The 16,970-nt window shown below is 29.8% G+C and overlaps 1 protein-coding gene across 15 annotated transcripts in view; it reads left to right on the forward strand.

The window, feature by feature from the left end:
• The first annotated feature begins 9,599 nt into the window (after positions 1-9,599).
• The window catches only part of LOC105247967 (glutamate-gated chloride channel), an 82,235-nt gene continuing 74,864 nt past the window's right edge, over positions 9,600-16,970 (forward strand). For 10 of the 15 annotated variants that reach the window (XM_025412889.1, XM_025412896.1, XM_025412899.1 and 7 more), the window contains exon 1: positions 9,600-9,887. The gene's annotated coding sequence lies outside the window, so the exon portion shown is untranslated. The remainder of the gene's footprint in view (positions 9,888-16,970) is intronic. The other 5 variants (XM_025412911.1, XM_025412913.1, XM_025412927.1 and 2 more) reach the window with 2 other exon arrangements.

Here is a 16,970-nt window from a genome sequence, read left to right on the forward strand (position 1 = left end):
ATCACTCGATGAAAGAAACACGCGCGGACACGTTACTACACGATGCGACAATGCGACGATAATTACTCGGCGAGTGCAAGTGCCGCTGCTTCCTTGTCATGGTAGGTTGCGGTAGGTTAAGGTACTACTGGCGCTATCGAACGCGATCATGTGTTCGATTGAAGAATGCGTGGTAGAAGTAAAGAATAAACATTTAACATATTAATATTATTATCATGAATATGTGTGATGTCCATACATCGTATGATATCTATTTAAAAATTAATTAGATTAAATAAGTGTTTTTAAAATATTTATTACTTTTATACACCCATATTAAATATTAATATTAAATATTTATTTAATTATTTTATCTATATTATTTACTATTTTATTTAACTATTTTATTTAACTATTTTATCTTTAAATATTCTATTTATTTATTTATCTATTTCATCTATTTATTTTTAACTATTTATTATCAATGACCGATTTTCGATCATTGATAATAAATAGTTAAAAATAAATAGATGAAATAGATAAATAAATAAATAGAATATTTAAAGATAAAATAGTTAAATAAAATAGTTAAATAAAATAGTAAATAATATAGATAAAATAATTAAATAAATATTTAATATTAATATTTAATATGGGTGTATAAAAGTAATAAATATTTTAAAAACACTTATTTAATCTAATTAATTTTTAAATAGATATCATACGATGTATGGACATCACACATATTCATGATAATAATATTAATATGTTAAATGTTTATTCTTTACTTCTACCACGCATTCTTCAATCGAACACATGATCGCGTTCGATAGCGCCAGTAGTACCTTAACCTACCGCAACCTACCATGACAAGGAAGCAGCGGCACTTGCACTCACCGAGTAATTATCGTCGCATTGTCGCATCGTGTAGTAACGTGTCCGCGCGTGTTTCTTTCATCGAGTGATTTTTAATCGCCAACAGTTATTATTCGACAGTGATTAGTGATAGAGTCATCAGTAAATTTCTCGTCTCATCGAGTGAATAAATAAATGTGATTACGTTAAAGTTTATAAAAGAATGCAGTTCATAAAAGAAGAAAAACTTTCAGTTAATAATTTAGTGTGGATTTCTGTCTTGTGCAACGTGATATCTACGTTAAATTTGAGAACGTACGATCTATCGGAAAATTCATTTCTCCTTCAAGCAATTACAGCAATACATCAGAAGTCATCGAACAAGGTAATAATAACTATTTTTTAACGTTATGTGAAAACGGATTTCGGGAAGGACAGAGGGACAGTGTGTCAAAGAAAATTCGCGAAAAGAGAGGGGTTTTTAGTGGATAGGGAGTACCGAGTTGGTAATTCGACTTGGTACTCGAGTCCCACATAACTCACTGGATCGACCGGTGAGTATGCATAAAATGCATTTTAGCCTCTCGTAAAAAAAAAAAAAAAAAAAAAAAAAAAAAAGTGAGAGAGAGTGAGCGAATGAAAGAGAGAGAGAGAGAGAGAGAGAGAGAGAGAGAGAGAGAGACAGACAGACAGACAGCAGACAGAGAGAGAATGTATGTGTCGCATGTGTGTTGTGTGTATACCAGCTGATCGCAGCAGGCGCCCCGCGTAAGCGCCCGCGTCTGACGGGTCTCGCGTCACCCTTGCCTATCTCTTGTATCCGACCTGTCATGCGTTAACTTCTTTCTTTAATAATTCGAAAACTAAGCTTCGGACGAAATTTTGCAAAATGAAAAATCGTCTTAGAATTGACTCAACAATGTGTCATTTCACGGACACAGGGGTTATTTTGAATCACCCTGTATATATATATATTCCGTGCTATGTGCACGAAATATCCGTAACACGAATTCTGTAAGGTGTTTATGTATATTAAATATATTTCTATGATAAATAAATTTTATTATTTCTCTCTCTCTCTCTCTCTCTCTCTATATATATATATATATATATATATATATATATACATTCTAATTCATCATTTCTCATTTATATTAAAATTTATTTGATATACGTAAGCACCTTGCTATACAGCACTGATGCTACCGTCATTTTGTGCACATAGCACGGAACAGAACCAGAAATTGTGCACATTATATGTTACCCCCTGAGAATTTTCGTGGACATTGGCTTTTTAGTTTATGTCCACGTTTTTTAGATTAACAGAGGGCGTATCGCTTTCAGGGATCACCTAAAAGCGGGCCATGACACCTCTCAGTCTTCTCTCTGATATTATTAATTACGTCTATATGCGAGACGTATTTATGGTCTATAAATTGTGGATGTAGCACGGACATGAACCAAAATCGATTGTTTTATCGGCACCAAAAGTGGATGTGGCCATGTAGTTCCCAGGCGCCATAAAATGGATGTACCAGAGAGAAGCCTGAGAGGGGTCATGCTGCCCTTTTTCAGGGAACGCTTTTTCCCCGCCATAAAATGGCGCTAACTGGATCCATTTTATGGCCGGCGGTACTACGTGGCCGGATCCACTTTTCGCTGCCACGGTAACCTATCATCAAAGAATTCCGAAGTCTCTTACAATCGGCTTCTTCACTTTCTCTATCCATTTGCAATTTACGAGATTATAAACTAAAAACTGAAACTCCTATTTTTTATTTTATTTATATATATATATATATATACATATATATACACATATACATATACATATACATATATATAAGTGTATAAAACGACCGTATGTTCGTGCTAGATTCATTAATTATTGCCCAGCAAACATCACGTAACAGTTATATAACTGTTAGTTGTAATTTCCCACTCAACAATATAACTGTTATATAACTTACATGTTATATAACAGTTATATTGTTGAGTAGGAAATTACAACTAACAGTTATATAACTGTTACGTGATGTTTGCTGGGCAATAATTAATGAATCTAGCACGAACATACGGTCGTTTTATACACTTATATATATGTATATGTATATGTATATGTGTATATATATGTATATATATATATATATATATATATATAAATAAAATAAAAAATAGGAGTTTCAGTTTTTAGTTTATAATCTCGTAAATTGCAAATGGATAGAGAAAGTGAAGAAGCCGATTGTAAGAGACTTCGGAATTCTTTGATGATAGGTCATCTCGCTCGCTCTCGACTCGCGGTTTCGCTGTCGCTCTCGCACTTGACAGGTCGTAAAGATAAGCGGACTCGGCTTCTTCGTGAATGTAAACATCTCATTAAATAAAAACTGAAACCCCTATTTTTTTATTTTATTGATATGAAAGTAATTTTAATGAATTATTGAGATTCTTGCGATTAAAATGATATCAAACACGACATAAATCGAATAATTTTTAATTGGTCTGATAATAAAAATTTTGATTATATATATTTAACTACATTTATCCGATTGATACCGCGTTTGATGTTGTTTTAAAATTTGTCGTCATTGTCGCAAAATTTTCATTGTTCCATTACAATTACTCGCATACCCTTATAAATATATCTTAAAATGATTAATTTATTTATTTCTCACAATTTGTCATCGGTCGCTTGCCAGCGACAGGCTTGATAACGAGATGAATATGACAGTATATGAGTACGTAAGAGCGAGTGAAACAATAACAGAACCGAGCGAGAGAGAAATAGTATGCCAGACTGCAAGAAACACTCGGTTTTCGAGTCTTCGTTGCTTGTTCTATTCCTATCTCGCTCACTCTTACTGCCATTTCGCTCCCTCTTATTACCTTCTCGCTTGTTCACATACTCCCGCGTACACTATAAGTGTATATATATATATATATATATATATATATATATATACATATACATATACATATACATATATATAAGTGTATAAAACGACCGTATGTTCGTGCTAGATTCATTAATTATTGTAAATCTCAAAATAAAGTACGAAACATTATTGCGTATGATCTTTTTTCATTTTGGTAATATTTATTATTGGAGTAACATACACATATATATTTTAAAATACTTTTATTGAAATTATTAAAAAATTAAATTTTATGTGAAATAAAATAAGCATTTTAATTTTATATATATTATACACGCATATACATATATATTACTTTATAATATATGCTAAAGTTATGCTAAAAAGATCACGCGCTGTTAATAATATGTAATAAAAATTAATAAATGTATGATATGTTTCGTACTTTTGAGAAGTTTTCCACAATTATTGATCTAACACGGACATGAACCAATCGGTCGTTTTACCGTGGCAGCGAAAAGTGGATCCAGCCACGTAGTACCACCGGCCGTAAAATGGATCCAGTTAGCGCCACTTTATGGCAGGGAAAAAGCATTCCCTGAAAAAGGGCAGCGTGACCCCTCTCAGTCTTCTCTCTGATACTACCAATCGTTAAAGCCTTTGTATGCAGAAGAAGACTGAGAGATATCACGTTTAGATGGCCCTTTTAGATGATTCCTGAAAGCGATACGCCCTCTATGAACATTAAAAACGAGCATGAAGTATAAAATCAAAGTCCACGGCCGGTATTCATAGTCCGATCTTATATTTAAGATCATCTTAAGTCTGCTTGGAGGTTGACTTAATACCTCATTCAACCAATCAAATAGCTGCGTAGCATTTCAAGCTCGAACTTATGACGATCTCAAATATAAGATCGGACTATGAATACCGGCCACGAATGTTTTTAAAGAGTAACATGTAATCATTGACATATAGAATGGACTGCTGATGGAAGGGGAAGGGGAACCGCACGAGAGGCTAAACTGAGAGGCAGATAATATGAGGTCACGTTCCGTCTCTTTCTATAAAGCCTGATTGGTTGGTAAAAAACATCGACATATAAGGCCGGTATTCATAGTCCGATCTTATATTTGAGATCGTCTTAAGTTCGAGCTTGAAATGCTACGCAGCTATTTGATTGGTTGAATAAGGTCTTAAATCAACCTCGGACCAGACTTAAGACCTTAAATTAAGATCTTAAATATAAGATCGGACTATGAATACCGGCCATAGAACCAACCAATCAGGCTTTATAGAAAGAGACGGAACGTGACCTCATATCATTTGCTCTCACTCTACTCATGCTTCTCCTTCCATCAGAAATCCATTCTATGGCCCATATTCTGAATCTTCTTTTATCGATAAAAGTGCCTCTAAAAGAGGCTTATAAGTTTTCTGATTGGCTACAACCTTTTAAAAGCACTTTTATCGATAAAAGAGGATTCAGAATATGGACCTATATGTCGATGCATATAATGTGCACAATTTTTGGTTCTGTTCCACGCTATGTGCACGAAATGCCGATAATGTTTGGTCCACAACCTTGTTTTAACTGACGGAGTCGTAAGAAACTAACCAATCGTATTCAATTATTCTTCTCACATTCAACTGTGGTTGGTTAATTTCTTACGACTCCGTCACATAAAGCAAGGTTGTGGACCAAGCATTACACGACTATTGTTAGTCCCAATCTACAATAGATAATGGGTCTGTCCGTTTTAACTGCACTGCTGCATTAGTGCAATAAGTTAAAAAGAGACAAACATACTTTCTTTCACTCTAACTAATTGCACTAGTGCAGCAGTGCAGCTAAAACGAACAGACCCATTTTAAGCCCTAAGTCTTAAGAAATTGACCAATCACAGTCGAATATTCTCTTCATACTTGACTGTAATTGATTAATCTCTTAAGCCTTAAGTCTTAAGAGATTGACCAATCAAGGCCGCAGCACACACTTTTGCATAAGCGCATAATCACAAGCATAAGAAAATTGATTGGTTCATTTTCTTATGCTTATATACTTGGGGACCAATCAATTTCCTTATGCTTATGGTTATGCACTTATGCAAAAGTGTGTGCTGCGGCCTTCACAGTCAAGTATGAAGAGAATACTCGCCTGTGATTGGTCAATTTCTTAAAGCTTAGAGCTTAAATTATCTATTATAGATCGGGACTAACGCAAGATGCTTATGTATATTAAATATAAATTTTATAAACTTTATATTAAATGTACATTAATATAAATGAATTTTGTGTAGTCCTCTCTCTCTCTCTCTCTCTCTCTCTCTCTCTATATATATATATATATATATATATATATATATATATATATATCTGATGCATAGTAAATTTTATATTTTTGTAAAACATATTCCTCATATATAGTAAATTATACAATATACACATCATTTAATTATTAATTATATTGACCATGTTTAGACCACGAGACGCTACATGAAGATCATTTGATACATACCATATACAGGGTGTTTCATTTTAATCCGACCACCTAAATTTCTCGGAACCTAAGCAAGATAGAGAAAAATGTTTTAGACAAAAGTTGTATGGTTTCAAGGGGGACATAAGATGATGTCATTAGTTTGATCTTGAAGAGCCACCTGAAGGACACGCGAAGGTCAGCTCCAACTTTTTAAATGGGACACCCTATATGCTTTTGCATATTCTTGTAGCTCATCTCAAGAGCTTTCCAAAACACTATAATTAAGTTAGTTTTCATTAAGTACTTTCCAAGTTATGAGGCTTGAAATCATTTTTTAATTTTACATAAACCGTAAAATATCTTGTAAAATATTCATTTTTCGATTATTTTACCTTAATACTTTTATGTACAAAATAATGAGAGGAATCAATTGGTGTAAAGAAAACTCATAGTTATTTCGAAAAAAAATATGTAATTTGCAATTAACAATTACATATTTTTTCTTAAAAATAACTATGTCTTTTCTTTACACCAATTGATTCCTCTCATTATTTTGTATTTTTATTTAACAGTTATTAATTGTTAGTTATAATTTCTCATTCAACATTATAACTGTTCCAAATAACATATTATATGAGTGGGAAATTATACTAACGTAAGTTTATAATTGTTAGTAAGTTTATAATTGTTATTTTGTGTTTTTGCTGAGTAGAAACTAAATTACACAAAACCTATTACAAAATGTAATTACAAAATTGAATATAATCCTTATATTTAAAATATAATACAAAATAATTTATTATATGGAATTATACAAAAATATTCATATATATTATAAAATTTACTAAAAATTTTTGGACAAGATTGATTAGTACATAATTAAGTACACGATATTTACCATTAATAATTGTTATGCAATAATAGAACTTAAGAATAAGTTTCATGTAACGTAAACACTTGCTAAAAAAGTAATTAATAAAATTAGCGATTGTCTGTTAATTATAGAAAAAAGTGCTTCTAATATAATAGTTAGCGCATTTTGCGCAAACTATTAAAGAAAATATTCAAGATGCGAAAAGATAAATCAGGATTAGATTGTAAATCAATGATTAAGTCACAAATAAAACGCGATTTAAAATTCGCATATTCAGAATATTCGATTGCGATGCGCGTAAATTATAATAATTAATCAAAACAACACATTCATGCGCTCGCGATATAATAATTACTATTATTATTTTATGCAAAGAATTTGTAATATAAAATGTTTGCGAATATAAAATCCACTACTCGATTAATTTTCCAATACGCGATTTAGCACGAATGCGACCGAGAATAAGATACATGTATATGGATTTTTGCTTAAATCTTATAATATAATTATAAAAAATCACTTTATAGAGAATAATATTCGTTATAGTTTACAAAGAATAATAGATTTAATGATTTTTATCATTTTAAGTGGCGATGCTAATTTCTCAGCAAGAGTAAAGTACATTAACGCGATTAGTCGCTGCTACTATTTTGGTCCTAAAATGTTTTTCTTCTCGAAAATATATTTGTTATAATGTGAACAATTCGAATTTGTTGAATTGCTCAATATTTAAATTAAAAAATTATGTTCGGTTATGCTATTGTCATATTATATCATTTTATGCATTTTTATGCAATATTATGTTCAGTTATAGTATTTTGTCATTTAATTTATGCAATTTTATGAAATATTATGTTCGATTAGATTAGGTTGGAGAAGTACGATGTAATCATGAAATTTTTTTATTATTGACTACGTTTACATGGCTTCTAACTTTGATTTAATAACGTTGATGTTATAACTCCTATTTAAAGTGAGTTGTGTTTCTACGTTCAAGCTTATTCTATCTCCACTAAGCTAAAATAACTTAATAACTTTCGAGTGAAGTGAGTTCAAGAAATGATACCAATGAAATGATATTAAATTTGCAAACAAGGGAGAGTTAAGATGTTTAATTTTAACGATTAGCATTATTGCCATCGTTACACTGCGGCCGTTTACACGTCCTTTTTACGTCGATGTAGTAACGCTAAGCCTTTTCGCTAAACGACTTTGAATTATTACATCGATGTAATAATTTTATCGTAAAAGAGCGTTTACATAGCGTCTAATGTCAGTAGTTATAACATCAATGTTAGAACTTCGGCGTAAATCATGTCGTGTAAACGTAGTCATTAATATTATGATTTGTAATTTCTCATTAATAAATGACTGTGGACATGATAAACATGTAGGTTTTGTTTTACTTTCCACTTTTCTTTAATAAAGGCCTGTGGACGTGATAAAACATATAGACTTTGTTTTTTTAAATATTTTTCATTAATAAATGCCTATGGACGTGATAAAAAAGATGGTATACCCTTTCTTTCTAGCACCCACCATTCGCCCAGAAAACGAAATTTAAACATTCGAATCGTCGTATCTCCGAAACTACAAGTTCTACCGCAACGAAATGTAGAACCTTTCTTGTTGCCACTTCTAAACGCCGTCTACGAGGTCCTACACCCTTTCACTCTAGCACCCCCGTTTCCCCGAAAAACGAAGATGACGCGTCACGCCAAGACGTTATCTCCGAAACAAAGAGACTTACGGCTTTGGAATCCGAATATCTTGTGGAAAGAGTCGCGAGTCGGATTTTAATGAAGGTCCGAAGTCGAAGTGGGACTCGATTCCCAAGAAAATTGAAATTTTCGATTATCTTTCGAACGGTTAGAGATACGACTTCGGGTTCCGAAGAGGGTTTATAGTACTCTAGGAGCTCTACAAAATAGGTCCTATGACCCGAGACCATAAATCTCTTCGTTTCGGAAATAGCGTCTTGGCGTGACATGTCATCTTCGTTTTTCGGGGAAACAGTGGGTGCTAGAGGGATAGGGTATAGGACCTCATAGACGGCGATTAGAAGCGGCGATTTGTTTCCACCCCCTTCCAAGAATACTACCATAAGAGTTGGAGATAGGGTAGCAGTGCATAGGATCTTTTCGACCCGACTTGACCAATAGGAGTAGAATATATGGGTTTCCAATTTTTCAAAAATTTTTTTAAAATTTACCCTGTAAAGGGGTTGCTTTAAAATCTGTATTTATAACCCTGGTATGCTCGTCGTAAATATATATATATTTCTTATATAAAAAACAATTTTAAAATCTAAATCCAATGTTTATTTTATAATTTTTTAAATAGTCTAAAACTGAAGCAAAATTTTTTCATATAGTTGCTCATATTAGCATGCCAGGCGAACTTTAAAACGCACTGAGCGTGCCAATCACTTTGCAAAACAATAGATGCTGTGTGCCAATGAGAATGTGTGGCTAGTGGTTTGCAAAAGTTTCAGCAACGACTAGTAATACCTACGCTCGAGGGGTGGCAGCGATGTAGCACCGCGTCGCGACGACGAAACTACCCTCCTATCAGTCTGAAAGCCGCCGCGTAAGCTCGTTGGTGGAATGTGACATATGTGTTAGGTTTAGTGTGCTGTCATTGCCGTCGCTGTCGTAATCACCTCCACATATACATATACGTATACGTGATTACGCAATACATGAATACAAATACGCGTGATCATATATTCGGGCGGTGTGAATTGCGCGAGTTGCATCTGTTTTTATACGAAAGGATTTAGTTACGAGCGACAAAGCTGACTTACATTTGCCTACTCTTGGTGAGTTCTTTGAATGTATGCCAGAAATTCATAAATGATATAAGCAGCATGAGAATTATTATGAGCTCTCGCGAGAGAAAAAGAGAAAGAAATAGAAGAGAGAGAAAAATAAAGAAAAGAGAGAAAGATATGAAAAAGGAAAGAAAAAAGCTAAGAGATGAAAATCTGCAGATTCGATCTACTTCGCATTAGTGCGTCTAGAACGAAACACCTTCGTTACTGCCTCGGCTTTCCCTTCATTGCTGCTATCACTATTGCTTCAAATCAGAGCAAAATGGCACAATAACTTTATCGTCAGTATATAACACAATATTTCCAATTAATATTCGCGGAAATATATAGATGATATTAATCACTTATGACATTAATCACTGATAATTATAATTAGCATTTACGAAAATATTGACCGTCTAAAGGATTGCTCCAAGTTATGGTTATAGTGAATAAGGAAAATATCTGGGGAAAAATTCATTTGCATAAATTTCTAACGAATGACAAATCCTGATTCAATTATAAAATTTAAGAACGTTAAGAGATAAATATATGCATTTTCATGTGATAAAATAAAAGTAGCCACTAAAACGAAATACCTAGACTTTTAATTATTAATATATATATATATATATATATATATAAATTAATAATATTTTTTAAAAAATTAAATCTTAAATCTAAACCAGAAACATTAGAATAAATAATATATAAGAAGAAATATATACATAAATGTATAATAAAATGTTTGTGTACTATACTTGAATAACTTGATATATATTTTGCTAAGAAAATGTCGTTTTTAATTACTAATTACCAAGGCTATGATTAAGATATCTTACAAAATATTTATATTAAAAGAAAATAATTGTGTATATATAAATTACCTTTGAAATTGATATTTAATTATTTTTTATTTTTTATTATCTTTTACATTACTTTTATTTCTTGCTTTGCGTAGGTTACAAGATACAATATAAAATGTAACCACTATTTTCACTAAAAATTTGTTATATTCAATATAAATTTATTAAAATGAATTTTTTAAGCTCACGTCAACCATTACAACTGTAGTCTTTGCTATGCATGGGTTAGCATTTGTTTCATCTTTTCCGCGATTGTGCTTGTTCTTGTATCTATGTTGTATCATTGAGACATAAATAACTCCTCAATGAGGGATTATTCCATTGACATTTCAACCTATAATATTCCGTTAATAGATTGACAATCATACGAAAATGAGGAGCACGAAATATGGAGAGGTAATTTGATGGAGTAACATTTTTTATTCAAGATTTAAAGATATCTTCCAACTACTCGCATCAGAGGTATTAATTATTTCATTTCTATTTGAAGGAGTAAATAATTATTTTGCGGAAGACATTTGCAATATTTAAAATAGTGCAGAAAAGATGTCTCAATTATGATATACTTTCATTCCATTAATTATACGAATTAGATAGATTATATAAAATTCTATTTATTTTAATTTTAAGATATACTTTTTACTATTGGTTTGTATTATAATTTATAAATTATGAGACTATGTAAATTTTTCAACTTTAGAAATACACTACTAAATAATAATGAAATATTTTTTATATTTTACATTATTTTACATTATATTTTTATATTTTACATATATTTTACCAATATTTTTTATATTTTTTTACAATTAAGCAGATAAAGTTGACAAGCGGATAAGTAAATTTTAATTAATAATTCAATTGCACGTAGCAAATTATTATACAGCGAAATATAGAAATATAGAAATATAGAAATATGGGCCACATAGAAAATAAGGCCATACAGAACTCACTTATCTTATTGCAAAGTAAATAATATTGCTTCTAGATAATTGAATAATTTTAAACTTATAACTTACTAAACACATTTGAGTTTGAAAATTAAAAACTTTTCTTGGGATATCAATTAATGACATTAATTTGTTAATTTCTTATTGAAATATCTATTCGAAAAAGTTCTGCACAAAATTTTAAAAATGCGTTGATAGAATGATTTTAAATTTAATATAGAAGTAAAATGTAAATGTATATTGCTTACTTCTAGAATTCTCAATTGAACAATTGCTATGTAATCACGGGAAATATGAGATGTGGGTTAGTGGTAAAATAATACTTGAAAGCAGAAAAAATAAAGTTCATGCTCGTAACAAATCAATGCCGAAGAGAAGAAGGGAAATGTACGCACACCACCTAAATTATGAGTGAATATCGATTTCTCATTGTACAATTCGTATTTTATATGTATATCTGCGCGTAAAAATAACTGTAACTTTGATATTTTACGTCTACTTTCAGAACGATTTTAAAGACTAGCAGCATTGTTAATCAGTAAACTATACTGTGATTTATTTTTATAAAACTTATAATTATTACTTGCCTATATATTTTACTCCGAGCAATAATAAGTATTAAATAAAGTGTAAGGTTTCAATAAATGATACAAAAAAAAAACAAAAAAAAACAAAAAAAACGAGCTAATAAGAATTAAGTGCAAAAAAATAGAACGCGAAATTATCTTCGAAAAATTTTTTTAATTATTTACATAAATGTTTCAATCTTTTTTTGAACCATTGTAAGTAACATATTTAAAAGTATGTACTTTGATCTCTAAGCAGTCTTTCTCAACGATTTTATTTACATAATTAGAAATTTTTCGAAAATAATTTGCATCCTACTTTCTATTATTAACTAGTTATTAACTAGTTTTCATCTTGTTTTTATAATGAATGTTAATTCATCAAGCAATTTCCATTTATTTAATTTATTTAGTTATGTTTCTCGTTGTTAATGAACATCGTATTCATCGATTTATTCAAATATATTTTGTAAAAATCTGTAAGTTTTTTTGTAAATTCTTTTTAATTCCTTTCATCCATATATTTATCCTTACATTAAAATTTTAGCAAATGTTTTCTGGGTTTTTTTATCCCTAAATCCAAATCTGATGTCAAAAAATTCAAGTGGATCCAATATGATGAAAAAATATAAATTTAAAAAATTTTTATTTTTTTCTTTAAATTTGGATTCTGTAATTCAAAAACTTTCAAAAAGAAAGTTTTAATAAAATATAATTGTTATTTTGGATTTAGTAGAGAAAATAGTGTATTTTTTATATAGTATTAATAACGAAAACAACATGGCGGAAAATCCTGAAAAGTACTTTAGAATGTATACTAAGTTCATAAAAAAATTGCCCTTTTGAATTTCTTAAGATTAATAGAAAATATATCTCTCCGTAAAAAAGTACTAATTTGGATTATATGTTTTTATAAACATATAGTTCTTATTTTTGCAATTAACAATTAATGACTTCATATTTTTTTACACTTATTGATATTCTAAAAACATAATTCATTTAATACGTGTAAAATAGTAGTTGAATAGTAATTGAAAAAATAAACAATTCTAAAGAAATGATGAATCACTGAAAACACATAGTTGTTTCTAAGAAAAAATATGTAATTTGCAATTAACAATTCCATATTTTTTCTTAAAAACAACTGTATGTTTTCTTTACACCAATTGATTCCTCTCATTATTTTGTACATAAAAGTATGAAGGTAAGATAATCGAAAAATGAATGGTTTACTAGATATTTTATGGTTTATGTAAAATTAAGAAATTATTTCAAGCCTTATAACTCAAAAAGTACTTAATAAAAAGGTACTTAATTATAGTGTTTTGGAAAGCTCTCGAGATAAGCTACAAGAATATGCAATGAAAAATAGGGGGTTCCATTTAAGAAATTGAAGGTAATCTTTATGTGACCTTCAAATGACTATCCAAGGTCAAATCTAAGGTCACCGTCGGATTGCCCGGGAAAAATCCTACAACTTTTGTCTAGGTCATTTTCCTCTGTAATGCGTATTTTTCAAATTATCCAGCCGTCCCGGAGCTTTTGACACACGCTGTATATATATATATATATATATATATATATATATATATATATAATATATATATATAATATTGTTTTCCGCAAAAAACAAATGTATAATATATTTTCCCTTGAGAACAATTATGCGATATTCGAATTAATAATGGACGCAAATATGTGACTAGATATCATGCTCATACATAGTATTTACATCGGATTGCAAAAAGTCGATTAATTAATTTTAATTGATTTATCCTATTGTTTTTGCTCATGATAACTACGTTCTTTCAATTTTCGATATTATTATTATTAATAATCCATATCGCATAGAAAACTTAATGTTCAATGTATTAAATATTTAATTTAATGAAATTTCTATGTTGATATAAGAAATTTAATCAGTTAATGAAGTTTTGTTGCTAAATTAAATACTAATAAAATAAATTATTTATAAAAAATGCACAGCGCGATTTTTTTATATAAATCTCTCAATTTCTATATGTATTTATTGAGTGTAATATTTTTTGAAAATAATTTTATTTTTACATGTCTATGCGTTTTGCTATTATAAATTTGTACATAGTTTTATTTATAATAGCTTTCAAAAAATTGTTCATATTTTTTGTTATTTTTTAAATAGAAGTTTATATTACTCTCTCTGAGAGAATTACATATTCTGAGAGAATTAGATACTTAGATTATATATTCTGAAGAATTAAAATTAGATTGATAATGTCAAAGCAAAACGAAACATTCGTTTTGCTTTGACATTATCAATCTATTCGTTTGCAATGAACTTTTGATCTCATCTTTCGTTTTACGTCATTAAGTCATATGATTTTCACAATTATTTCCATTTGTTTTCTAGTTCTCATGATATTCAAAATCGCAATATTTTGACATTTTCTAAAAAATTTAGAAGATTTTACAGAACTTTGTTTTTTACAAAATTAGAAATTAAAAAAAATATATATTTTTATGATAAAAAGGTATTCAAACTCTGCGAATTGTAGCTAAGAAAGAAATTTATTCCTTAATTTATTACTTACTTGTCATCAATATTAATGCAAGAATTAGAAAAAATTTGTATTTATAAATATTTCTTTTTTCTAAATTTTTTTTAACATAAGTTTGTTACTTGTCTAATTTATAAAAATGGTCAATGTATTATAAGATAAAAAATTATTATTTATCATTAAATATCTAGTATGAATTCTATCCAGAAATTAGATACGGAAAAAATCGCCATCATCACCTCGAATAAGAAGCAATGTTTTTATGTTTTTATGCTTCGATCGGATCGATCGGCCTTGCTAGAATCGATCGTTAATTTCACTCCAACAAACTACTCTAAAAATAATTTATTGATTTCGTTTCATTAGAACATGTTCTGAGTGTGTATCGCTTGCCTTTTTTATACTGATATTATTTGCTCCGTTCGTCGAACTTTGACTGATCATCGAAATATTTGGTATGTATTTATTTATGCATCAAGAAATGATATGTCATATAATATAGATTGTAATTAGTTGACAATGAAAATAAAAAAATAATATTTTTTGATAGAAATTATATCAAAATTTTGTCAAAACTGAAAATTTTAAGAAAATAAGATCTTAAGGTGTTTTTTAAACATGTAATTAGCAATAATTATGAATAATCATGCAAATTATCAACGATATATAATAAAAAATGTTATAATATACTTATATTTATATGTATTCATTACATATGTTCATTGTTTCCTGTTCATTATTGTAAATGCAATTTTAAATATTTGGCTTTAAATGACCGACATTAGACATGCGCTATCATATGTATGTTAATATTTCTTGTTCATGGATATTTTCACTACAAAATGATGCCAACGATGGAATTTTAGCAATGAAAATGAATCGGAAGATTTTATTTCGGCAAGATTTTTTTAAAAACTTTGTATGTTATAGTTTTGTATGCCAATCTTTCTACAAACTTTATGAATTCACGAAAATATTTATATGTCATGACAATTTTTTTGCATTTTATTTACTATAATACAATGTACTATAATTATTTATTTAATTATATCATTAGTTATCATTAGATAGAAATATCATTAATTCATTCATTCATACAATATTTTATTTACCTATTATATGATTTTTATATATGTAGATAAATAGTTTGTATTATTTCACATATTTTCCTTTTTAAATAAAGAAAAAAAGTTATACACACTAACTTAAGAGACCAAAACTTTTAATAATTGATAAAATAAGAAATCAAAATTTTAAATAATTAATAAATTATATTGTAGAAGATAAAAAATTAATCAATAAAGATTGGGATTATATGGGAGGAGGTCAGGCGTGTCTACAGGGTGTCTCAAAACTCAGAATGAATCTTTGAAAGATCGTCTCCAAATGATCCCAGGAATCTGTCTTTGAAAGATTGATTATGAGTTTTGATACACCCTGTATACGCTTGGTCAACGAGTGACAGAAATTATTCGTGGCAAAGACATTGATGCATTACCTGTGAAGAGAGCATTCAGCACACATTTTTCAGCACAACAAATAATAGAAAACAATATTCGTGGACTAGAAAAATATGTGAGATGCAAGTGACTGGATCGGGAATTGCACCCGAGTCTTTCGCTTTTCCGAACTGCTCTAAACTACTGAGCTATCCACCTCACATCTAATGCTGCTTTTTAATACAGTGATATGCGACTCCAGAGCAATGTTGGCATCTTGTTCGATGCATGCAATGCCGATTGCTACGGAGGATCCTTGAAAGATCGCTCGCTGATCAAATAAGTGCCAGTGGAAGTATTCACGTACACTTCCGGCTGGCCTTCCGTAAGAAACGGCATCGACGAGCACAACGCCATAGAATGATCACATCCTTCAAGAGATCTCTTTAGTATAATAACAATATCCCACTGTGTCGATGGAAAACTGGCGGATAGACCCTGATAAGGCCGTGACAAGTTTGGCGCTTTAATTATCATGCTTGGTTCTAAATATAATATTTTTATTTGTGGATATTCAATATTAGAGTCTTCAAATTTATTTTCATTATAATTTTAAAAAGGCACGTTTAATTATTTCCTGCGAAAAAAAATATAACTTCTCTTTTTGACAGCATTTTTTCTTCCATCGAATATTCAATTAATAGTTACAAGAGAATGTATTTAAGCATCACGTC

This window comes from Camponotus floridanus, unplaced genomic scaffold, assembly GCF_003227725.1.
Source record: "Camponotus floridanus strain SB8 unplaced genomic scaffold, Cflo_v7.5 scaffold11, whole genome shotgun sequence".
NCBI lineage: Eukaryota > Metazoa > Arthropoda > Insecta > Hymenoptera > Formicidae > Camponotus > Camponotus floridanus.